The 26,746-nt window shown below is 41.4% G+C and overlaps 1 protein-coding gene across 7 annotated transcripts in view; it reads right to left on the bottom strand.

Annotated features, from left to right (window-relative positions):
- ZNF609 (zinc finger protein 609) overlaps positions 1–26,746 on the bottom strand; it is a 219,130-nt gene that overhangs the window by 76,932 nt on the left and 115,452 nt on the right. The window contains exon 1 of one of the 7 annotated variants that reach the window (XM_036304489.1): positions 1,843–1,910. The exons of the other annotated variants lie outside the window; for them this stretch is intronic. The gene's annotated coding sequence lies outside the window, so the exon portion shown is untranslated. Of the gene's footprint in view, positions 1–1,842; positions 1,911–26,746 lie in introns of those variants that run through there. 7 annotated transcript variants of the gene reach the window in all.

The following is a 26,746-nucleotide window of genomic DNA, read 5'->3' as shown; positions in this document are numbered from 1 at the left end:
ATTACCATGTTTGCCTATTATTAGATAGGATATATATATTTAATATATATATATTTTTAATTTCAGAGAGGAAGGGAGAGGTAGAGAGCGATAGAAACATCAATGAAGAGAGAGAATCATTGATCAACTGCTTCCTGCACGCACCCCACTGGGGATCGAGCCTGCAACCTCAGCGTGTGCCCTTGATTGGAATTGAACCCAGGACCCTTCAGTCTGCAGGCTGACACTCTATCCACTGAGCCAAACTGGCTAGGGCTGGAAGGATATTCTTATAGTCATCTTTTGATAGTGAGAATCTGGATGATTTTTAGTTTCTCTTTTATATTTTCCAGTATTTGATTTTCCATTATATTAAAAATTTATTACTGTAGTTTTTAAAAAGCTATTTTTATTTTAAAGCAAAAGGGAAAGATGTTTACATATGTGAAGGTTTAGGTTCATTATAAGAAAAGAGACCTACATTGATAAGAAAATGGGCAGGTAGGTGACGAAAAAAAGGATAGTGGGGCATATAAGTAGAAGGGGGAGGTATAGGGTAAGGACATTAAGCCAGTACTTCCATTGCACAGGTCACTGGCAACAGGACTAGCCCCAAATAGCTGGGTTGTTCCTAAGAACTGAGGATAGGGCAGTACTACATGAACATTTCTATGACCTTCAGAAGGCAGATATTCATAACCTAGAGACTTCCTGTACACGATTCTCATTTGAGAACTATGTGACATCTTCTATGCATGTGCAAATATGCAAAATCTTTGCTGAGAAATAAACAACAATCCCAAACCCCCTGTCTAAGGTAACCAGAATCCTACCTGGAACAGGGCCAGAAAAAGCCATGTTTCCAACACTTTTGAGAAAACCACCGCTGCTGCTTATCAAATTAAAATGCAAAGCAGCTTACTCCAGTGTCACTGGGAACTGTCAGAAAGGGATTATGTTTCCACCCCAAGGATGCAGGTCAGCTAAACAATACCCGTCTTCTAGTGCTGAGAAGGAGGGAGAAGGAGGAAAAAGATTAGGCTGGTTTCCAAATAGCAGTCCCGCCTGCTTGTTACCGTGGTAACCTCCCTTCCCAGAGCTGCTCTCATTTGTCTCTCTCTGCCTGACCTTCATGTTGCTCTGACAATAACTGAGGAGGAAAAGGTGCCCGCCTGCCAGCTAAGCACTCAAGTAGAGGGCACCGAGCAAGAAAAAAGGCACTCAAAGTCCCTCTTATTCTTGACGTGACCTTAGAGCGATTAGAGTCCTGAAAGAGATTTCTGGTGGCCTTTGTCATTTCATCCTTCCTCCCCTGCTCTTAGGGCCACCCTACTTCTCTGAAACACCCTTTTGGTGCAAGGAATCTGAGTTAGTGGGTAGGTGAGAAGTCACAAAGAGAAAAAACAAGGTATGACAATTTGCAGAACAAAGGTAATAAAATATTAACTCAAAAATGCAGTACAGTAGTTAAGTACAGCATTTGTGCCATATGTCTAGTCAGTGGAAGTGTGAAGGCAATTAAGGTACTTGGGACAGGCTAGGGCAAGCATGTCAAACTCACAGCCGATGAGTTATGAACTATGGACATAACTCTTATCTTGGGGCATGCAGCCCACAGCCGCGAGTTTAACATGCTTGCGCTAGGGGAAAGACCCAAATACTTAGTGCTTTTTATTGTTTTTCTTCAAACCTGGATATATAAAATTCAATCATTTAACAAAAAAATTATTGAGTACCCCCTATATGGTCCTGTGCTAGACACTGGGCATGGAGTGGTAAATCAAAGAACCTGGTAAATAAATATAAATTAGAAACTTATTAAAGAACAAACAGGGCAAGTAGTAAGAGAACAATGTGAGCTACCTAGGATAGTCAGGGATGGTATCTCTGAAGAGGGTGGATTTCAGCTGAGACCTGAAAGATGAGAAAACATGAAGAACTTAGGGATAAGCAATACAGACAGAGGGAACAACATATGCATAGCCCTAAGGCAGGGTAGAATATGGCACATATTTGAGTTCCATATTTCATTTCATAGTTCTGGACACACCCATGTTTGAGTCTGATGATTCTAGAAGCCTAGAAGACACAGGGAAGAGGCAAGATTGGTACAGCTAGCCAAAAAATTATCCACTAAATTCAAAGATGCTGAATTACTAAGATATCAATCTTGAACTATGGACATAACTCTTATCCAATAGTTTAGAAAAATAAGAGCTACAACACTAGGGTCAGTTCTCTGCTAAAAGGAGTCATTCCAAAAGACACATTTTTTAATAGTAGGTATGATTTCTATTAGTTTATTTTAAATGGCACCCTCAAACCTATCACATACTTTACCCCAAACCTATTTAAACTGATTTATGCTGGAGTAATGACCTTGTATAGGAATAGCAGGGCCAGGTTTAGTCCCAGTTTTCTACCATTTAGCTGTATAACCTCAGGCAAGTCATTTTACTTCTCCAAACCTCAATTTATGAAATGAAGTGGTTGGACCTTATGACCTTGAAGGAGATTGTAGGGTGTTTTTTCAGTTACAAACTGACAAACTAAAAAGGAATTTAGAGGCTCTCATATAGCAAAAGAAGTCCAAGTCAGTCATCGCCTGATAGAGTGGCTCAAATGATGATATGGAGACCTAGTTTCTATCTCTCCCTCTTTTGGTGCTATATTCTCTGGTCCAGCTTCATTTTTAGATGGGCTCTCCCCCAGGTGGCAAGATAGTTGTTGTAGTTCAAGTTTTACAAGCTCGTCACTGCAAGCCCAGAAGAAAAACAAATTATTCTCTGACCACTCTTCACAAATCTGAAATTCATTCTGACTGACCCAGCTTCTGGAGTTTGAGAGCCCATGACTGTTAAAATCTTAAAAAATTTTATGTTCTGTAAATATTTCAACACATCACTTCCAAGTCTTTCCCTTTTCAGGTTTTGATTTTTTAAAAACGTAGTGTACATGTAATTTTTACCTGCTCAGCATCACTCTTTCCTATAAACTTCCCCTTTTCCAGTCCTGTGTTCCTAGTAAGATGGGTAATCACAGTGCCTCTCTAGTCATCTGGCACTGGAGTGGGTCCTTCTATTTATTTCTTCTCAAATAAGCTATTGATGAAATATTAATTTTATTTCTTAAGAAGGTGGAGTTATGTTTCATTCTGTTCATGATATAAAACCCTTTAAACCTCTTCTGCTCTTAAAAGCATTACATTTTTGCATCTTCCTTAAAATATTTGAATGACAGCCAAGTATTAATATGGCCACACAGCAAACACTAATTCTTCTTATTCAATTCAATTCTGTTACAACTGAACCTACAATTCAGACTTTATATACTCAATTCTACTACAGAAATGAGTATGGTTGGATCATCAAACCATTTGAGATTATTCTTGAATATGGGAACCTTCTTGAAGACCAACTGGAATTTTCAGATAGCAAAATGCCAGATTATCAGAATTTCCCTGTATCATAAACATGGTGTCAATTAGCTAGTAATTTAAAACACAATTTTAAATGTTTGAATATTATTCTATTGAACAAATAAGCCATAATTTATTTGACCAATGCTGGTAGATATTTAGGTTGTCCTAATTTTCATTTGTATAAACAAAGCTGAGAGGAATAGCTTAATAGTTAAATCTCTTGCACCTTTTTTGCTATTTTCTTTCTTTAAAAAAAATATATTTCATTGATTTTTTACAGAGAGGAAGGGAGAGGGATAGAGAATTAGAAACATTAATGAGAGAGAAACATCGATCAGCTGCCTCCCATACACCTCCCACCAGGGATGTGCCCACAACCAACATACATGCCCTTGACTGGAATCGAACCTAGAACCCCTAAGTCCACAGGCCAACGCTCCATCCACTGAGCCAAACCGGCTAGGGCTGTTTCACTATTTTCAGTCTAATGTCCTACATGGGAATAGTGAGTAAAAGAATATATATATAATTTTTTTTTTTAAATTGAACCCACAACATGGGTATGTGCCCTGACCAGAAATTGAACCCACCATCATTTGGTGTGCTGAACAGTGCTCCAACCATCTGAGCAACACTGGCCAGGAGAAAGGGTATGTATATTTTAAGGCTTTTTGATATATACTACTTCATCAACTTTTAGGCTTTCTAGAGTTAACTTGAATACATATTTAATATACATCATACAATATGCACTATATAGAGTTCAGTTTATCACATGACCTTATATTTATCCATAGGTAATATTCAATTGGTCCAGGCCCAATAACTTGAATTCTGGGAAGAGTCTGAGTCACTCTTAAACCAGGACAATAAAAGGCTAGATTTCTTAAAGTACAACTTGGGAGTTGAGATTTCTAATCAACAAGTAGTTTAGCAGACAGGAAAGATTTAAGTTAATAAAGTAAATGTGGGCCACGCGGAGGATGTGTATTTTCTTCTCTCCAATGTCTTCTGGCAGCTCTTGGACTTTCTAGTAAACTAGAATAATGTTTTAGCTTTTACCATAACCAGTATAATCAATCTTACCATCTCATTGTTTAACAGCATCCATCAGTTTCAGCTTTCAGTCACTTATCTGTGAATACCATCAAGAGCTTTTCAAAAGGATATTGTTTTTCCTACCAAATCTCACTAATGAACAAACCTCTTAAGTTCCAGTATATAAAGGCTCTTAATAACTTTATAATTTTAACCTTGTAGAAAAGAAAATCACACATTAAAAAAATCCCTGGACTATTTTAGGGGAAGGTTTTGGTTTAAGAATGGATAAAGTTAGGGAAGAAAGACTTCTTCAAACCTAAGTAAATGGTGACAATAAATAGGAGGAGACAAGAAAAATGGATGTTAAAGACAGACAACTGGGTTCACATAGATCCACCACTAAGGCTGTGCAGTTTTACTAGTAGGCAAGTCATTTAACTTCTTTAAGACACAGTTATCCAATTAGTAAAATGGAAATCATTAGTATGTACCCACAGAACTACTGTGAGAATTAAATGAAATTTATAAAAAGCATTTAGCATTGTTGCCTGGCACACCGCCTGATAAATGTTAAATGCTGCAGTTTCTGTTATTATTAAACTAGAGGCCTGGTGCATGAAATTTGTGCACGGGGGGGGGGGGTTTCCCCTCATACCAGCCCGCAACCTCTTGCAGTCCAGTACCCCTCAGGGGATGTCTGCCTGCTGACTTAGTCCTAATCCCCCCCCCCCCCCCAGGCCTAAGCCAGCACTCAGATATCCCTCTCGCAGACCAGGGCTCTCACAGTCCAGGACCCCTTGCTCTTTACCACTCGCCTGCCACAGAGGTGGGAGAGGCTCCCGCCACCACTGCTGTGCTTGCCAGCCGTGAGCCTGGCTTCTGGATGAGCAGGGGGGGGGGGGGGGGGAGGAGTACCGCTCAATCAGAAGCTGGCTTGCTGCTCCTTAGTGCTGGCTCTGCCCACCCCCACTGGTGGGGGAGGGGCAGATCAGCCGGGCTGGCTGGGGGAGGGGCCGTGGGAGGTTGAGGCACCGTGGTTGCGCCCCCATCCCCTTTCCTGCCACATCTGTGGAAGGCTTGACACCGGTACTGGGAGGCACAGCCCCTCTCCCGCCACCTCTGTGGAAGGCACGGCACCAGGACCGGGACTGCGCAGCCCCCTCCCGCCACCTCTAGGGAAGGGGGGGCGCCGGGACCAGGCCTGCGACGTCGCCTCTCCTGCTGCCTCTGCAGATGGAGGGGTGCCGGGACCACCATGGCTGTCTTGGCAGCACAGGCTCACTGGCTCCACCCCCCACCCACTGGTTGTTCAGGAAAGTCACTCTTGCCTCTGGCCCTCACAACCCCGGCTTTGTCCACAAAATTGTCCGGAAGGACATTTGGCTGTCTGGTCTAATTAGCATATTAGCTCTTTATTATATAGGACTAGAGGCCCGGTGCATGGAAATTCATGCACGGGAGGGGGGTCCCTCAGCCCGGCCTGCCCTCTCTCACAGTCCGGGAGACCTCAGGGGATGTCCTACCGCAGTCTGGCCTCCCTCTGCAGGAGGCAACTGGACCGATCATGGGAAGGCAACACCCCCATCACCCTGCTGCTGCTGCCCCACTGCTGGCTGCTATGGCTGCCGGCCCTTGCTTCCTAGTGCTGGCCCCACCCTCCAACCACTGGTGAGTGGGGGGCAATCTGGGGCCAGGTTGGCTGGGGGAGGGGCTGTGGGAGGTTGAGGCACAGCAGGTTGCACCCCATCCAGCCTCCTCAGAGGCATGGCACCGGGACCAAGCCCATGCTGCTGCCTCTATGGCTGCCTCTGCAGAAGGGGCAGCACTGGGACCGGGACTGTGCAGTCCCCTCTCCCGCTGCCTCTGCGGAAGGGGCCGTGCTGAGGCCTTTCCCTCGCTGCCTCTGTGAAAGGGGCGGCAGTGCCGCCTCCTATCCTGCGGTGGCTCCTCTCCCGTGCTGCCAGCCCTAAGCCCTCACAGCCACTGTGGCTTTGTCTGGACGGATGTTCAGTTGGATGTCTGGTTTAATTAGCATATTACCCTTTTATTAGTATAGATTATATAGGATGTGCCTTAGGGATTTTCCAAAGGGGCTTCATCCATTGACCTTTACCTTTAGAACAATGATTAGAAGGTTCACAAGTCAGATATCAGCAAATCTTCAGGATAAGAACAGGTCAGGATTTGGCTACTAAATCATAATTTAAAATATGAGTTTCCTCCTTTTTAGCTTTTCAAGCTTATCCTTATTTTAGGTTGGAACATGTGCACATAAGGTGAGCACACGTTTCATAATTCTTACTACAATGGAATTTACTAGTGTTCATCTGAACAAACCAAGAACAAACACAGGAAAGTCCCAAAATAACATTCTGATGTGTAGTTAAACTGCTTGTTCTATTTGGGTAGCTGAAACATTGTCCTTCTTGTACTATTAAGACTGGGAAATGGATTGCCAGAAATGCCTGTAGTCTGTACAATCTTCTTCTTGTAGAACAGACTGCATAACCCACAGCTTCCCCAAGCAGATAAAACTGGTCAGCAGGTGAAAAATTGGTAATAATCCTATAATTCTCTAAGGAGTTAGAGAGCAAGGACTTAATCTCCACTTCAATGAGGCCTTTGGCTAATCACTCGCTTGAGAAAAAATAATTGGAGAAACAAATGGGTGGGACAGCTTCTAATAAGGGGGAAATGCCTACAGCAAAAATACTTTAGGGGTCCTTAAAATGATCAGAGAGGTCTCAATCTGCTCCTCCTCTACCCTCTGTAACTAGCAGACCTTAGACCTTAATTCTGCAAAGGAAGTTTGCCTGGCTCCTATTTCTCAGTTTCTAGTACCCTCAAGGCACTTTTACACATTAGCTGCAGTCACTTAGGTTCTCTCAGCTTCAGTTTCTTTATGAGATTAATAAAATGCTAGGATTTTTGTCTCTCATCTAAATTCTAATCTTGCCTAAATCCAAACTGGTATAACTGTCAGGGGGCAGCTATCCTTAACAGCACTGCTGTTAACTTGAGCTTTATAACAAGGGTATCCATCAAAATAAAAACCTCTACATTCAGACAGCATTTTCAGTACAAAAATAAAACACTGCCAAGCAGGAACCTCTTCAAAATGATATGAATGAGATAAAGGTAGCACTATTAAGTAAACCACAGTGGCTCTGAACTGACATGAAGATTAGGGTCCAAGCATGACAGGTGTTGGAATAATCACAATTTTTGCTTTTAAAGATCTTAAAATTGATTTTTAGAGAGAGGGAAAGGGAGAGGGAGAGAGAGAAACATTGATGTGAGAGCAGAAAATTGATCAGCTGCCTTCTGTATGCCCCCTGATTGGAAATAGAACCAGTATTTTTTACAGAGAGAGGAAGGGAGAGAGATAGTTAGAAACATCGATGAGAGAGAAACATCGATCAGCTGCCTCCTGCACACCTCCCACTGGGGATGTGCCCACAACCCAGGTACATGCCCCTGACCGGAATCGAACCCAGGACCCCCCAGTCTGCAGGCCAACGCTCTATCCACTGAGCCAAACCGGTTTCGGCAACCTTTTTTAAAAAAAATATATTTTATTGATTTTTTACAGAGAGGAAGTGAGAGGGATAGAGAGTTAGAAACATCTATGAGAAAGAAACATAGATTCACTGCCTCCTGCACACTCCCTACTGGGGATGTGCCCGCAACCAAGGTACATGCCCTTGGCCAGAATCGAACCTGGGACCCTTGAGTCCGCAGGCCGACGCTCTATCCACTCAGCTAAACCATTTAGGGCGAACCAGTAACCTTTTGATGCTGGGATGCCCAACCAACTAAGCCACACCAGCCAAGGCAAGAATCACAAGTTTTGAGCTTCACAGAGATATGTGTATTTCAATTTTAATAAACAGTGAAATAGTTCAGATACATTTTATCCCTCCATCAAAGTGATATAGTCTTTCAAATTTTGAAATATTAAAATGGCCTATTTTGGTAGGATTTTCACATCTCCAGTGTTCCAGAGCCTAGTTCTAAATATATTATTATTTTTTTTCTTTACAGGTTTTGCTCAAGATTGCTAGAAAAGATTCTAAGGCTTTCTAACCTTAAAACTGGATTGATCAGATTGGAATAAGAGATTAGAGTAAGAGAGGAGGCACATACATGTAAGAATTAGCAAGAAACTAAATAAACCAAATCACAACTGCCAGAATGAAGATGCTTCTACAGATGAGAAATATTACTTTTGTATTTCTAACAAGTACATGTGCCAGAAATACATGGTTTTCAACTTAATTGTTTCCCTCATCCAATTATTCCACCAGTTTACAGAGGAACTCCTAGTAAAACATCACTGTGTGCACCATTCTTTGCCATATTGTAACAGACCAAAGTAGACGTTTCTGTTCTCTCTCAAAACTAAGGTTTTGTCTAATGGTAAAACAAAGACTTTCTTTTCTAATCTCCTGCAGAAAGAGAAAAAAATGAAGTCATATTCTAAGAAGACCTCATTTCATATACAGTATTTGAAGCCATGTCGCAAAGTACCAAGTTATTTCCTTACCATCACGATAAGGCTAGATATTCCACTCAGAGGAAAAGTCCATATTCTCATATATTTAGAAGGATATTATCTTAGTACACTGTCCTTGTTTCACAGTACTCAGAAGAAGTCATACTTTGTATCTTATAAACCTTGGGGTTGACCTGGAGAATTGTTTTTTTTAAATACATTTTTATTAATTTCAGAGAGGAAGGGAGAGAGAGATGGGAACATCAATGATGAGAGAGAATTATTGACTGGTTGCCTCCTGCACGCCCTGCCACAGGGGAATGAGCCCACAACCCAGCCATGTGCCCTGACTGGGAATCGAACTGTGACCTCCTGGTTCATAGGTCGATGCTCAACCTCTGAGCAACACTGGCCAGGCAGCCTGGAGAATGTTTTAACTCCCATCCCTGTATGCTTTTCAGGTTTGCTTCTTTTTAAGAATGAGAGTAGAGAAAGAAAAGGCAGGTTTCAGTACACAACATACTGATAGGTGCTCACAGTGTTCTTAATAACTTACTGGCCATATTTAAGACAGTATTATGTACTAACCACCATACTTGCAAAATTTCTGAAGTTGACAATTCCAAGTACTGATGAAGCAAAGCTGGTAGAAGCATGAACTGTTTCAACTACATCCATAAACTGGCCTTGCCTAGTAAAGTAGCACGTGTGCACACCTTACTACCTAGCAACTCCACTCCTAGGTTGGTAACCTAGAGAAACCCTTGTATACACACAGCAGGAGATATAACAATGTTCATAGAAGCAATGTTTGTAATAGCAAAAATGCTGAAAAGAACTCAAATGTCCACCAATAGATTGATGATACATACTTTCATATATTCATACTATGGAAAAATAAAAGCAGTGAAAATAAATTAACTAAACTGCACATTTCAACATGAACAAGGAAAAAACAAGTGACAAAAAAAGGCACGACACTGTGGTTGCATTTAAATCAAGAACAAAAACCAGGCAAAACTAAGCAAAATTATGTAGTGATACAGACAAATGGAAAATATAAATAGGAAAATCCTACATAATAAAAGCCTAATATGCAAATTATCTCCTTGACCGGGTGTTCAACCAGGTGGCAGGGCCAGTTGGCCAGCCGGCCAACCACGGGAACGGAGGCTCCAGCCAGCGGCAGCAGGTAGCCAGGGGAAGGGAGCCAGGGACCCTACCTGTGCACAAGTTTCATTCACCGGGCCTCTAGTGATTAATATAAAATGCCAGTGGGAGATATAGAGGAAGAGGAGGTTAAAGTGAAGAAAGGGTCGAACAGGAGGTTCTAAACCTAACCTCAAGTGTTGTTAATGCTTTTACTTCTTAAGGTGGAAAATAGATACAGGTTTTCTTTTTATTGCTATTCTTTAAACTGCACAGGATACATTTCACAGTTTAAGAAATATACTGAGCACCCACATTTTAAGTTTGAGAAAGAGCCCTGGTCAGGTAGCTCAGTGGGTTACAACATCATCCCGATACGCATCCCAATATGCCAAGGTTGCAGGTTCCATCCTATCAGGGCACAGATAAGAATCAACTAATGAATGCATAAATACGTAGAACAACAAATTGATGTTTTTCTCTCCCCCCCAAAAAAACTCAATAAAGAAATAAAAAAATAAGTAAAACTAAGAAAGAAACACATTATACATGGAAGCAAAATAGTCCTTATTATCTAGTGCAGCCGTGGGCAAACTACGGCCCGCGGGCCGGATCTGGCCCATTCGGGTGTTCTATCCAGCCCGCAGAGCCGAAAGAGCGGAGGGTTCTCTTGCTCTCCCCTCCGCTCCTTCACCAGCAGCAGTGTTAACATGGCAATGTGGGGAAACACGGCCGCAGCTCCTTCTTCTGAGTCCAGTTTAAGAACCCATTGTGGCCCTCGAGCCAAAAAGTTTGCCCACACACTGCTACAATGAGGAAACATGCCAAGTTTTCCTGATGATCTCTTTAGGTAGTAAAGAGATACTACTAACCACGTTAGTTCTTAGAAAAATTAAGCTTGAGACTCTACTTCCATAGTATTTTGGAGGTATAACTTTCCTTTGTAGCACTTATGCAAACTGACTATTTTTGTAATGTCTCCCTCCCACAATAAACTGAAAATCTCATGAAAGAGGGTATTTCCTTCTTCAACATTCCATCCCAGGGTCTAGCACAATGCCTGATCATGGAAAGCAGTCAATACATTTTTGAATGAATGAATGAATGACTTTGAGAATCTAAGTTGGGATAACTTTTACTAGTCTCTATTTAAAAAAATTCAGGAAAATAGAACAGAACTTTGCTGAAACTCAATGTTTCATCCCTGTTATTAGGCTTCCTGAGCCACTGTCCCAGAACTTAGTTATTTCAACATTTATATAACAAAGTTTATTAAGGCCCTTCTGTAAGTAGGCACTGAGTTAGGTGCTGAAAATATGGCACTGACAGGATTGATACAGTCTTATTTATCTACTAGTAACCCGGTGCACGAAATTCGTGCACATTGAAAGGGAATTAATTAGAGGAACGTAATTTGGACTCACTATCTAATATCAATAAATAATATGTGAGCGTGAGGCAGTCCGCATTTCTGAAATTCAATGACATGAATGTTAGCTATTACTTTGCCAAATAAATGGACTTTACAGATATCATTTAAAAGAGCATTCAGCTTAATATTAAAAACCCTGGCTACCAAGTCAGGTCTGTTTTCAACTTTTTGCCAGCGTTGTAAATTGTTTGCAATATCTGCCCATTTGGGGTTGCATGTCATGGTTATGAATAAATCGAGCTTGCCATACTTTGTTACAATTGCCATAGCATCCTGATACCGCTGTTGCATATTTCTGGGACTACCCTCAGAAGATGATGGAAGCATTATCATTTTACCAATCAGCACATTGTCATTTTCAGATCTAGATTTGAGGTAATCCATCAAACCACTATATTTTTCAACTCTCAACTTAGATTGGTTTACTTTGATGAAATTTATCCAATTGGCTTCCGTTTTTGAGTATGAATCCACGATAAACTGCTGAGTTAATTTTCCTGCATTTAAAATAGGATGAACATGTCCCGCACAGAGAGATGAAATCCATAATACTACATTTGTGTGACTCGTGTCCTTACATTTCATCTAATATTATTGTCGATTACACTGTTGTCTCTGAGTCTTAATGCAATATCTGTTCCTCAGCCTTTTTCACCATGTGGAAAAAATAGGATATGTCATTGCATCTAATATAGGAAACAGGATATTGATTTGTTTCGTTTTAGTGGCATTTGGATTATTGGGATCTGGTTTACAATGAATGAGCAAGTCCCTTTCTAAAGGAGGTTCTCCATCTTCCTTTCTGAATATGACAGCAACCTCAGTTACACGGGGAGAATTATATCTACTTGGGTCACTGTTACGCTCGTATTTAACACTAGATTGCCCAAGGAAGTAATTTTGACTGCTTTTTAATTTCAATTAGAAAAACAATTATGAATATAAGGACACAATGTCTTAGAATTTTGTGACTTTTTGTACAACATATAAATGCGTTTATTAATAATTGTAGTTACCTCCCCCTCCTTCATTTCCGATATATATATATATGTGTTATACCTATATAGCCCAAAAGCAGTCATTTTGACTGCTTGGGAAATTATGACTCTTACTATTGAATTGAGTAAATTTCTTATATGACCAGTTCGGCTCTGTATTGAAATAACAGTTTTCATTTTTTTTCAATTATCGTCACATGATAACATACAAGTACATGATAAATTGTCGATACTTGATAAGTTGCAGTTGCTCAATAAGCTAAACTAGTACTTGTTATTCGAATCTTTATGCAGTGATACTTGTTCTAATAAGTTGTTTATTTTATTTCTTTTGCGCCCTAAATTCATGAAAGAAATGTCGAATAGAAGTGAGTTATTGGAAAAGCTAAGGAACATAAGTGAAGAGTGCTCCGATATTATTCTTTCACAATGCAGTCATTTTGACTGCTTTTGGGCAATATAGGTATATACTAAATTTCAGTCTTTCTAGTGTTAATCGCCATTGTTACTTCTGTGGGAGCAATACCTTTTGCGGCTGCTTCAGATTGGGCTTCCTTTTCTACCTCATGTAGCATCTTGTACGATTTTGTTAATTCACTTATTTCATGCATGAGGTTGTTGATGTTGATCATGAGTCTTTCTGAGCAGCCCTGGTTTTCTGGCATTGCTAATCTTTTACTTGTAGCTTCGGCTGTATCCAAAATATAGAGTTGAGAAACTTCCGAGAAACACCATTCGAAGGATGTAAAGTTCCAGTACGGTGATAAACTTGTCCGTGTATTCTAAAACAGTATGGCCCATATCCTGATGGCGATGCAATATTTGCACCCATGGAAGCAAAAGCAAAAGAACTATTTATGGAATGAATATTTTCCATGAAATTTTTACTGTCAGAATCTTCCGTTTGTCATTAATCTTTTTAAATATGCCGGGTAATCTGGAAAATGTATATCATTTGGACAGACTTTCCCTTTGCTACAACATCGAGTAAATTTCCCATCAGATGGGTTTTCATCAGAGAAATTTAGTGATAGGCAAAATTCACATCGAACAGTCATTCCACCACAACTATATTCGAGGACTGCATCATCATGTACTCCATTTTCGCTGAGAAGGCAGTTCCTACCGGTATTGGTAGTACTTGTTGATGACTGTTCTCTAGACATATTCTGTCGTCGCCACCATCTTTTTCAACTTCAAAGGCACGTTGGTCTTTAGACATTTTCTGTCGATAATGCCAGTGTTTTTTGGCATCAGAGCGACGTTTTTCCAGTAGCTGGTGTTCAGATACATCCTGTCGCAGGCGCCGCCTTCTTTCAAGATCAGACGCACACTGCTTTGAAGACACTTTCTGTCGATAACGCAGGCATCTTTCGGCTGCAGAGCTATGTTGTATCAACAGTTGTTCTTTAGACATAGTCCCACCTCTCTACTGTCATGGTCTGAAATGTAGGTGAATGAGAATCCTGGTTATCAGGCCACTGACAGCTGATTCTGTGGGGGTGGGACTTTCTCCTCCCTGCTGTCAGTTTCCACAGCTGTGATGAGGAAGCTGGGGTGAGAGAGGGAGCCGTGCCCTTTAAGCCACCCTCTCTCTTGCTCTGCTCTATGTCCATCAGTCTCCTGCTCTGCCAAGTTCTCCAAACCTCCCGCTCTCCACCCGCTCCTCTCCTGCTCTGCTCTCCGCCAGCAATGTCCTGGGAGCCTCTGGACGTGGCTAGGCGTGGGTGGCCTTGGCTCCCTGACCGGGGAAAGTCCCAGGAGCCCGCAAGCGTGGCTACAGCCTTGCCTCCTGGGGCTGGCGAAGGTCCTGGGAGCCCACGGGCATGGCTAGGCGCGGGCAGCCTCGCCTCCCCGACCGGCGAAAGTCCCGGGAGCCCGCGGCTGCCTGGCACCTGCGTATGCAAATTAACCGCCATCTTTGTTGGGTTAATTTGCATACTCGCCGATTGGTTGATGGGCGTGGCTTGTGGGTGTGGCTTGAGCGTAGCGGAGGGATGGCTAATTTGCATGTTTCTCTTTTATTCTATAGGATACAATAGACACTCCATGTATAAAGTATGATGGTAAGATAGGATTTTTCCCTGTGACTGCTTAGAACATTGAAATGTGTAAATAGACAAGGGTGAGATTTCAACTGATAGGTGGCAAGATCCACTCTGGAAAACAATGGGTTACTATTTCCTTTAGCTGCTCAAAAGGATGAACTAATTTCTTTAGTCTTTGACTCCTTGTGAGTTAAATTATATCATCCTCTCCTAAATTATTGGATAAACAGCATAGCATTGTCCTTCTGGAACCTCTTCTAGAAAGCAACAGGCAGAAACAATCACTCCTTGGAAGAAAAGCTACAAAAAAAAAAAAAATCTTGACAACAAACATCTCTATTCTGTAAATAAAAGGGAAGAGCCATAGGCTGCCACATTACAGCTGCCTCTCTACCTGCACTTTATGGGATAGGTTAAAATTAGAGACAATTAATGAAAAAGCATTAAATCGTGGTCGTAATAAACTTGATAACTATTCAATTTCACTGAACTTAAGACTTTGGCTGCCTTTCATTCTGTTTCAATGCAGTCATCATTCTACCCAGCATTCCTTTAAGGCCACATTAGAAAATGTTGCTGACACCTTTCATCAGCTCAAGCTATTCCTGACTCCCTTCTCCATCCTCCCTTTTCCTTAAGCCAACCTAAAAGTTAAGAAATCAAAGATGGTGAAGAGTAGTGTAATTAGATAGGACATGAGGGGCACAACCAGCTTTCCTCAAAATAAACTTTATTCTATTGTTTTCTTAGGGAATAAACTTCTTCCTAAAAATTTAACAGGTCTTCAGTAATTTTATTTCACAAGGCCTATTTCCTCTTGTACATTATCTCAATTAAAAATAAGCATTTCAAAATTTCTTAGATTAAGCCTCCTTCTCTGTGAGTCATTGTTTATGGGACAAGAATTTAACACTCAGAATGTTGAAATAATTCAGTCATGCCTAAATCTACTGAGTATGGTTCACACAAGGCCAATAAAGCCAAAGGCAAATGAGCATAAACTAAGGATACTGAGTACCCAAATAGATGCTAGTTAGTTACAGTGGAAACTATCAAAAAGATTTAGAAATAAAACTTATTTATTCCTATATTCAAAGGGAATATTTGCCAAAAAACTGGGTAACTTAACCCAGTAAAAAGCATTCACAATTTGCTATAGAATTGAAAAAATAAGGCAGCACTATATGTCAGATTCAAGTTATTAGCTAAAGATAACAGCAACAAATAGACACCCAGGATCTACCACCAACGTAGGGCCTTTATGAATTAAAGAGAAGCTGCCTTCCTCTGGGCTAACCAGGTGCAAGGTATTATGGGCCAAGATCAGGCTGAATTTCAACTCTTCATTCAACCTCCTCAGAAGATGATCCTCCTGAAGGGCAGGCACACCCTGTACGACTGAGGGTGACTGCTCTACATACCTGATTCTCTCCTCTCTCTTCCAAAACCTCATTAAAGTGAAAACAAGTAAACAGAAAAATAGGCATAAATCCTTGAGGACAAAAGAGAGCAAGAGAGAAGAGAACAGCAGATGTGTCAAAAACATTTTGGAAACAAGAATGAAGATGGGCAAATGATAACCTAGCAGGTCAAAGGAAGCTGAAAGCTAAGCCTATAAGAGACTAAGCCTGTAAGATAAAAATGAAGGAACTCCGTATGCCAGGAAACATTCAAAATACAGGAAAAGCTTAGTGTCATCGGGTACTTCTGAAAAGAGGGTAGGTCTTTTCAGAAAGATCAGCTCAAAGTCTTTAAAAGATACAATTAGCCCTGGCTGGGTAGCTCAGTTGGTTGGAGAATCATTCTGTACCCCTGTTGTGCGTTCAATCACCAGCCAGGCACATACTGAAAGCAAGTGATCAACGTTTCTCTCACATCTCTCTCTCTCTCTCTCTCTCTCTCTCTCTCTCTCTCTCTCTCTCTCTCTCTCTCTCTCTCTCTCTCTCCCTCCCTCTCTTTAAACATATCCTGGGATGAGGATAAAAAAAAAAAAAAGATACAATCAAACTTCTAGACTATCTCCACCAGCCAATGCAGCCCTCCTATCTCCCCACTCCCTACTCTTCACAATTCTGGCAGAAGTCTGAAGGTTTACTCTCTGGATATGTTGAACATACAGGCTCTGTACTCACCCAAGCACAACTGAAAAAAGAGATAAAAGTACAACACTAAGAGCAACAGTGAAACAAAAACCCTTTTCTCTCTATTGGGTTCTGTGCAAACAGGCAAAAGATTGGATGATTCCTTTGAGGGAAAAATGACTTGCCTAAGATAAAAGACCTACAGATGCCAGCAATTGGGTGACCTTACCCAAGCGGTCAATCACCCCTTACAGTAAAATCCACCAACTGACAAGCCCCACCAATGAAAATGAATGGTTGCAGGTTCAATTTCAGTCAAGGGCTCATACCTTGGTTGTAGGCTCGACCTCTGCCCCAGTGGTGGCAATGTGTAGGAAGCAACCAATCGATGACCCTCTCTCACATGGATAAGTTTCTCTCTGTCTCCAGCTCCCTTCCACTCTCTCCAAAAATCAGTGGAAAAAATATCCTCGGGTGAGGATTAACAACAACAGCAACAACAACAACAATAACAAAACCCCTACATAAAATAAAAAAACTACTAGCCCTGGCCAGTGTGGCTTAGTTGATTGGAGCATGGCCCCACATATCAAAAGGTGGTAGGTTCAAATCCTTGGTCAGGGCAAGTGCAGAAGGGAGCCAATCGGATGTTTCTATCTCACATCGATGCTTGTCTGTTTGTTTATCTGTCTGTCTGTCTCCCTCTCTCTAATACCAATTTTAAAAATAGTATAACTTCCATAAACTGATTATTAAACACACACACACACACACACACACACACACAAAATGCCCAGTTGAAGTGGCTCAGTTGGTTGAATGTTATCCTGTGCATTGAAAGGTTGCTGTTTCAATTTCAGGTTGGGGCATGTACAGAAGGCAACTGATCAATCTCTCTCTTTCTCTCTTTCTCTCAGCATGCTCTCGGGTAAGGATTAAAAGAACAAAAACAAACAAAAAACTATCGTATCAAACATATTGTATTCATGGAAAAAGAACACAAGATTATTACAAGAAGGAGGCTGTAGAAATTTAAAAAACTATATATACACTAGAGGCCCGATGCATGAAATTCGTGCAAGAGTAGGCCTTCCTTCCCCCAGCTGCTGGCACTGGCTTCCCTCTGGAACCTGGGACCCGGGCTTCCCTTGCAGCCCTGGCTTCATCCAGAAGGTTGTACAGAAGGACGTCCGGTCTAATTAGCATATTACACTTTTATTATTATCTATACTAATAAAAGTGTAATATTCTAATTAGGGCGGATGTCTTCCAGACGACCATCCGATGTCCTTCTGGACAAAGTCGCAGTGGCTGCCTGAGGCTCAGGTAAGCCGCGGATGGTGGCTGCCACTGCCCAGGGCCAGCTTGAGGCTCAGGCAAGCTGCAGATGGTGGCTGCTGCTGTGAGGGCCAGCTCGAGGCTCAGGCAAGCTGCAGATGGTGGCTGCTGCTGTGAGGACCAGCCCGAGGCTCAGGCAGGCGCATACAGCTGCGAGGCCCGAGGCTCAGGCAGCATGGTGGCCACCAGCGGCAGTAGCAGCGGGGTGATAGGGGCGGCACCTTCCCCTGATCAGTCAGGTTGCCTCCAGCAGAGGGAGGCCAGACTGTGGCTTAGGCTGGGGACTGAGGCAGAGGCAGTTAGGGGTGATCAGGCCCCAGGGGGGCAAGGTAGGGGTGATCAGGCTGGCAGGGAAGCAGTTAGGGGCAATCAGACTGGCAGGCAGGCAGAGTCAGTTAGGGGCGATCAGGCAGGCAGGCAGAGGGGTTAGGGGCAATCAGGCAGTCAGGCAGGTGAGCAGTTAGGAGCCAGTGGTCCCGGATTGTGAGAGGGATCCCAGATTGGAGAGGGTTCAGGCTGGGCTAAGGGACCCCACCCCTGTGCACAAATTTCGTGCACCAGGCCTCTACTTATAGATAATAGGAAGGATAAAGTTGAAGAAATTTCCTAGAAAAAAGACAGAGATGCAAATTGGGGGAAAAATAAGAAATTGGTAAGAAAATCCAAAACAGTATAGTAGGGCTGAAATTTATTTTTTAAAGAGGATATAGCCCGGCCAGTGTGGCTGAGTAGTTGAGCACTGACCTATGAACTGGGAGGTCATGGTTCGATTCCATGTCAGGGCACATGCCCAGGTTGCAGGCTCGATTCCTGGTGGGAGATATGCAGGAAACAGCCGATCAATGATTCTCTCTCATCATTTCTCTCTCTCTCTTTCGTTTCCTTTCTTTCTCTCTCTCTTTCTCGCTACTCCTTCTTCTCTGAAATCAATAAATATATTTTAAAAAGAAGGAAACAAAAATGTCCAGCTATTAATTTATAGATTAAAAAGGCTGTCTAGAACTTAGTTACTAGTACAGATGAAAAGAAACCCACACCAAAGCACCTCACAATAAAAACTCAGAATAACAAGAATAAGTAGAAGATACTGTAATACCTTCAACATTTTGAGGTATAATTATTAAGTCAAACATATGAAACTACCAGTTTTTACAGGCCCAAAACTGTAAACTAATAGTAATTTCTTATAGCTCAACCTAATCTTGAATTTACTATCTAGACCAGTGATGGCGAACCTATGACACGCGTGTCAGAGGTGACACGCGAACTCATTTTTTTGGTTGATTTTTCTTTGTTAAATGGCATTTAAATATATTAAATAAATATCAAAAATATAAGTCTTTGTTTTACTATGGTTGCAAAGATCAAAAAATTTCTATATGTGACATGGCACCAGAGTTAAGTTATGGTTTTTTAAAAAATCCTGACATGCCAAGCTCAAAAGGTTCGCCATCACTGATCTAGACAAACTTTTCTGATTTGTAAGGTCTCAAAAAAGGAACAAAGTATGGGGAAATGCTATAATGGGGGTGAACCATAAAAAACATTATGCAAAGTGAAAGAAGCCAGGCACAAACACCATATATTGTATGATCCCATTTATCTGAAATGTCTACTATAGGCAAATTTACAGTCAAACGTAAAGTAATGGTTTCTAAGAGCTAAGGGAAGGCAGGAGTTTGGAGTGATTACTAATGGACACAGGGTTTCTTCTTGGGGCTCTAAAATTAGACAGTAGTGATGCAAAACTGTGAATATACTAAAATCTTCTGAATTTTATACTTTCAAAAGGTGAATTTTATGCCATGTGAATTATATCTTAAGAAAGCTACTACTTAAAAAAAAAAAATTAAGAATTAACCATTGGATTTACCCATGAAGAGGTCATTGGTGACTTTAACAAGGGCAGTTTCTGTAGAATGGCAGAGGGCAAAACCAGTTTAAGATTGGTTTAGGCTAGACCACCAACTTACACCATACACAAAAATAAACTCAAAATGGATAAAGGACTTAAATGTACGACGGGAAACCATAAAAATTCTAGAAGAATCCAAAGGCAACAAAATCTCAGACATATGCCGAAGCAATTTCTTCACTGATAGAGCTCCTAGGGCACTTGAAACTAAAGAGAAAATGAACAAATGGGACTATATCAAAATAAAAAGCTTCTGCACAGCAAAAGAAACCATCAACAAAACAATAAGAAAGCCCACTGCATGGGAGAACATATTTGCCAATGTTATCACCAATAAGGGTTTAATCTCCAACATTTATAGGGAACTCATACAACTCAACAAAAGGAAGATAAACAATCCAATCAAAAAATGGGCAAAGGATCTAAATAGACACCTTTCAAAAGAGGACATTCAGAAAGCCAAGAGACATATGAAAACATGCTCAAAGTCACTAATCATCCGAGAGATGCAAATCAAAACAACAATGAGGCACCATCTCACACCTGTCAGACTGGCTATCATCAACAAATTAACAAAGGACAAGTGCTGGAGAGGATGTGGAGAAAAAGGAACACTTGTGCACTGCTGGTGGGAATGCAGACTGGTGCAGCCATTATGGAAGACAGTATGGAGTTTCCTCAAAAAACTACAAATGGAACTCCCATTTGACCCTGTGATCCCACTTCTAGGAATATATCCCAAGAAACCAGAAACACCAATCAGAAAGGATATATGCACCCCTATGTTCATAGAAGCACAATTCACCATAGCTAAGATCTGGAAACAGCCTAAGTGCCCATCAGTAGATGAATGGATTAGAAAACTGTGGTACATCTACACGATGGAATACTATGCTGCTGTAAAAAAGAAGGAACTCCTACCTTTTGCAACGGCATGGATGGAACTGGAGAGCATTATGCTAAGTGAAATAAGCCAGTCAATGAAGGAAAAATACCACATGATCTCACTCATTTATGGATAATAAAGACCATTATAAACTTATGAACAATAATAGATACAGAAGCAGAGCTGCCTCAAACAGATTGTCAAACTGTAGCGGGAAGGCTGGGGAGGGTTGGGGGGCAGGAGATAGGGGGGTAAGAGATCAACCGAAGGACTTGTATGCATGCATATAAGCATAACCAATAGACATAAGACACTGGGGGGTAGGGGAGGCCAGGGGATTGTCAAGGGCAGGGGGAAAAAAAGGACACATATGTAATACCCTTTGTAATACTTTAAGCAATAAACTAAAATAAAATAAAAAAAGATTGCTTTAGAAGAGAAAGCGAAAAGAGGAATGGAAATGGCTGTGTAGACTATAATTGGGTCTACAGTATAATTGGAAAATAGACTGATCTTTGAGAAGTTTTGCTAAAGGGAGCAGACATATAGGGTACTTCCTAAATGAGGATGTGGGATCAAAAGAGGGCTCTTTTTTTTAAAAAAAAGTTAAAGATATTTAGTGCATGTTTGATGCTGATGGGAATGATCTTATATACAGAAACAGTAATTATGCAATAGGAAAAAAGGAGAAATGCTGAAGTGAGGTCCTTGAGTAAACAAGAGGAAGAGATCTTATGTATAAGAGGAAAGATTAGCTCTGCATAGGTACACAAGCAGCTCATGGGCAAAGACACAGGTAAATGGGTACATGTGGGTAAAGATAAATGGGAAGATCTGTGTAGAATGGATGGAAGCTCTTGCTTGTATTCAAGAACAACATAATTCCATCCCATTCTGAAAATCAACAGTTTACAATCACAATGAAAAACATCAACCTGACAACCACCCAAGGGGGCAAGAGAGGGCTGGGGTGCTTTCAAAGCTTCATTCCCCCCAAACTGTCATTATTTGACCTTTCTAATTGGTTTCCTGGGAGACCCCCAACATTAAGGTTGTCTATTTAATCAGACTTAGAGCTTGCCCAGTGTGAAAAGCCTTTCCCCTGGGGATGGGAGCATTGGTTGAAGATACAGGCAAGTGTTCATTTAACTCAGTGGTTGCATGAGTCAGTGGGTAACAGTTGGGCAAATAATAAATTAGCAAAAAAGCTTAAAAAGTAAAGCCAAGGAAGGAGATATCCACAGGGGCTTTGAAAAGCTCTGATGTGTTCCTGGGGATCTAGAAGGTCACAAGTATACAAAAGGCTGTGTGCATGCCCAGGGCTGAACACATCCTCAGGAAAGGCCTGAGAAGGCTCTAAGTCTCAATTCTGGTTGACCCTGAGGCTCTGTACAAGCAGAAAGTGAAGGCTAAAACACAGCTGTCAATTGCCTGGTTGAGTGTTATATTTTACACCCCCCAAAACTATTCTTCAAAAACCAGGAGAAATGAAGATATTCCCAGATAAACAAAAATGGAGACAAGTCAATGCTAGCAGACCTGCCCTATAGATACACTAAATAAAATTCATATATATATATATATTTTTCAGGGAGGGAGAGAGAGATAGAAACATCAATGATGAGAGAGAATCATTGATCGGCTGCCTCTTGCATGCTCCCTACTGGGAATTGAGCCTGCAACCCAGGCATGTGCCCTTGACCAGAATTGAACTGGGACCCTTCAGGGGGCAGGCCGAGGCTCTATCCACTGAGCCAAACCAGCTAGGGCTACTAAGTGGAATTCTTCAGGATGAAAGGATAGTATAGACAGTAACTTGAATCCACAGGAAAAAATCATGAACTAATAAAGCTAACTTCTTGTTTTATTGGTTTCTTACTGATGTTGCAACATATTAACACAAATTTAGAGGCTTAAAACAATATAATTTATACAGTTCTGGAGGCTGGAAGGCTGAAATAGTTCACTGGGCTAAAAATCAAGAAGTGGGCAGGGCTACATTTCTTTGTAGAAGTTTTAGGGGGAAAATCCATTTTCTTGCTTTTTCCAGCTTTTAGAGGCTACACTTGCATTCCTTGTTTCATAGTCCCTTCCTCCATCTTTCAAGTCAACAGTATAGTATCTTTAAAACTCTCCCCATTACTTTCCTGCTTCTTTCCTTATAAAAACCCTGTGATTACACTGGGCCCACCTGTGATTACATTTAACAGAGGTTAAATCAGGCTAACCTCTATTTCAAAATCCTTAACTTAATCATACCTATAAAGTCTTTTTTTTTGCTGTTTAAGGTAATATATTCACAGGTTCTAGGTATTGAGACACAGATTTTCCAGGGGGTCATTATTCTGTCTACCACAGTAGATAAATACAAAACATGATGTAAATTTTTTGTTTGTACCTTTTTGTTTCTCTTATCTAATAAAAAGATACCTGCATAAAGCAATAATTATAATCTGTGTTGATGGGCACATAATGTTTAAATATGTCATTTGTATGATAATAATAGCACAAAGGAGAGAGAGGAGGGAACAGAGAACAAAGATTTTGCATATTATTGAAATGAAATTGGTATTAACCCACACTAGATTGTTATAAATTAAGACTAGAGGCCCAGTGCATGAAAATTCATGCACTGGAGGGGGGGGGGTCCCCTCAGCCCGGCCTGCCCCCTCTCACAGTCCAGGAGCCCTCAGAGGCAGGAGGCGACCCAGCGATCAGGGGAAGGCGATGCCCCCTTCACACCTCTGCTGCTGCCACTGCCAGCAGTGCAAACCTCGGCTGGCCCTGGTTACCTGAGCCTCGGGCAGCCCTGGGCAGCTGAGCAGCCACCATCCGAGGCTTGCCTGCGTGCCTATGGAGCCCCCAGCAGGGCTAAAAGGACTGGGGGACTCTGGCGGGGCTGAGGGGACTGGGCGCCGCCATCTTGTGGCTGTGGGTGCCATCTTTGTGACAGTGTGACCGTCAATTTGCACATTCCCTCTTTATTGGATAGGATGTTAGTGTAATCTTAGTAGTGTACTACTGAGAAAATAACTAAAAATATTACAGGAAACTACAAGGGGATTAAACTGGTACACTAGAACCTATCTATTTAACAAAGACTGTTGTAGAGGAACAAAAAAAACACGACATAGAAAATAAATAGCAAAATGGTAGGCATGAATCTCACCAGTAATTACATTAAATGTAAATGAAGTAAACATACACATTAAAGAATGATGGAGAAACTAAATATGACTGAAACAGACATGACAAGACATAATCCTGGGAGGTTTTAGAGAAAAAGAAGAGACAATGATTTGCAAGTGGCAAGAAAGAAAAAGGATACCAACCCCACTTTTATGTTCAGTGGTACAATGAACGTGAGAGAAAGGGCAGATATTGCTTGACAGGACTGCAGTGAAGCAGGATTCTTTGGGGATGCTTATAATCTTTTTAGATAAAAAGAGTTTTTAAATTTTATTTAGTAAAAACTATCACTCTTTTTCTTTATGTTTCTTCCCTTTGCATTCATGCTTCACTTAGGAGTTATTCATACCCTGAGAGCAGATAAAAAACATTCATATGTAAGATTCTTGAGTGAGGTCCTTAGTTCATTGTAACCTTACTGTAGACACTGCTGTATAAAATTCTCATTTTTCTTTCATAGAATTAAAAGAAAGGAGAGTAAAGGAGACAAAGATGTATATAAGAAAGAGCAATAAATTAAAAGGCATTAGTATGGGCATTTAATCTAAGATCCATTATGAAGTAATTGATCTCTAATCTGCCTTCTTCCTTTCCCATTGCTACACTCAGCTCCACATCATCTCTCGTCTACAGCTATAGGTTATTGCAAGATCTCGCAATTGGCTAAGCTGAAAATAGCCTCTCCTTTTTCCAACCCATACACTACAAAGGCTAGAATTACAGTCCTAAAAGAAAAACCACCTTAAAATGAAAGATTCATGTCTACATTTTATATAAATAATTCAGAAAAATAAAAGATTCCATATAAAATTGAGTAAAGTATATGAACAAGCAATATATAGAAAAAATACAAATGATCAATATATTTTTAAATAATATTCAACCACACTAACAATTAGAAAGGCACAAATTAAAAGGGCAAAGCAACTCTCCCACCAAATTAACATAATTATAAAAAATGATAAACACTCAGTTTAGATAAAGAGAGAAACAGAAACTTACAAATTAAAATCTTATTTATAGTAAGGAGTTTCATATTTAATAACAAAATCCAAACTTATTATAATTTAAGGCCTTTTGCAATCTGACCTTGGCTTATTTTTCTTTCTCTTCTCTATAGTCTACCCATCCTGAACTTTACCTGCAAATCTAAGTAAAAGCATACAAAAGGTCAGATTTTTCATCCCTCAGCATTTAGGGACATGTTATTCCTACTGCCTGAAATGATCCTTTTCCTTTGTCTCTGATGGAAATGCCATATTTCCTTTCAAGATTTAATTCAAGTATGCCCTTCCGTGATGTCCCCAAATTTAGCTGTCCTCTCCTTGTGTTCTCATGGCACTTAAAAACTCAAGAGCCCTTAATACTCTTCTTCCAATGAAAGTTATCTGTTGATAATTGTCTTCCCAACACACTGGGGGAGGCCCTTGAGATTCTGGTCTTATTTATTTTTGTTTTTATAGCACATAGCACACAGTTGGTGCTCCATAAATACTGAATTAGTAACATTTCATCTAGCACCTAAAAACTAACAGCAAGGCCTTTTCATTTCCCCAAATCTACAAAGACCAGTACTTAATACTACCTTAAAATTATAATTCTCCAAGACACCACTGTCTAAAACACTAAAACTACCTACCTTATATTGGTAATCTAGATTTTATCCTTGATCATTTACAAGGCTAAGAAAGCTAAATGTTCCTTTTATCAATATGTGGTTTTAGTAGGTTAATTCTAAATATTAAAAATGCTGCTAGAGCCTGGCCGATGTGGCTCAGTGGTTGAGCATATGAACTAAGAGATCATGGTTCGTGCTAGCTAATTTGGCTCAGTGGATAGAGGACTGAAGAGTCCCGAGTAGATTCCAGTTAAGGGCACATGCCCAGGTTGTGGGCTCAATCCCCAGTGGGGGGGGCAGCCGATCAATGATTCTCTCTCATCACTGATGTTTCTGTCACTTTCCCTCTCCCCTCCTTTCTGAAATCAATAAAAAAAAATTTTTTTTAAAGAGAGAAAAAGAGAGAGAGAGAGAGAGAGAGAGAGATTGATTATATCATGGTTCGAGTCCTGGTCAAGTCACATGCAGGAGGCAGCCAATCAATGATTATCTTTCATCATTGATGTTTCTTTCTATCTCTCTCTCTTCTCCCTCCCTCCCTGAAATCAATCCTATGTAAATAAAAGGCAAATATACAAATAGACCGAACAACAGAACAACCAAACAACTGGTTGCTATGATGTGCACTAACCAACAGGGGGCACACACAGAACATGGGGGGCGTCGGCAGAAGGTGGCAGAGAACGGAAAATGGCAGGCATTGGCTGAGGCAGGATGGTGGAGCAGGTGAGCGGGGCTGCCAGACCAAGGTCGCTGTCATTGGGGCGAGCCTCTGGTGGTTACTGAAAATTCTTTGCTCCCGCACGCCATGATCCTGCCTGGCACCCGCACCCACTGCCGGCGCCGGCCCCACTTGCTCTTGCTGCCAGCACCCAGCGCCAATACTGACCACTAGGCGCCATCAGCGGGTGCAAGCGGCGGCTGCTGGCCCCAATCGCCCCTGAGGGCTTCTCCACCTCCCCCTGCTCCTGAGGGGCGATCAGGGCAGCAGCCACGGCTCGCACCCACTGATGGTGCTGGCCCCGCTCGCATTTGCTGCTGACGCTGGCCCCAATCGCTCTGTGCTGTCAGTGGGTGCGAGTGGGGCCAATGCCATCGGCACATGGGAGCAGCAGGAGTGGGGCTGTCAGCAGACAGGGGACCAGGGGCCACAGCG

Source organism: Myotis myotis, unplaced genomic scaffold (genome assembly GCF_014108235.1).
Source record: "Myotis myotis isolate mMyoMyo1 unplaced genomic scaffold, mMyoMyo1.p scaffold_m19_p_1, whole genome shotgun sequence".
Lineage (NCBI taxonomy): Eukaryota > Metazoa > Chordata > Mammalia > Chiroptera > Vespertilionidae > Myotis > Myotis myotis.
The sequence above is the reverse complement of the archived record's forward strand: the minus strand, read 5'-3'. Positions and strand labels throughout refer to the sequence as shown.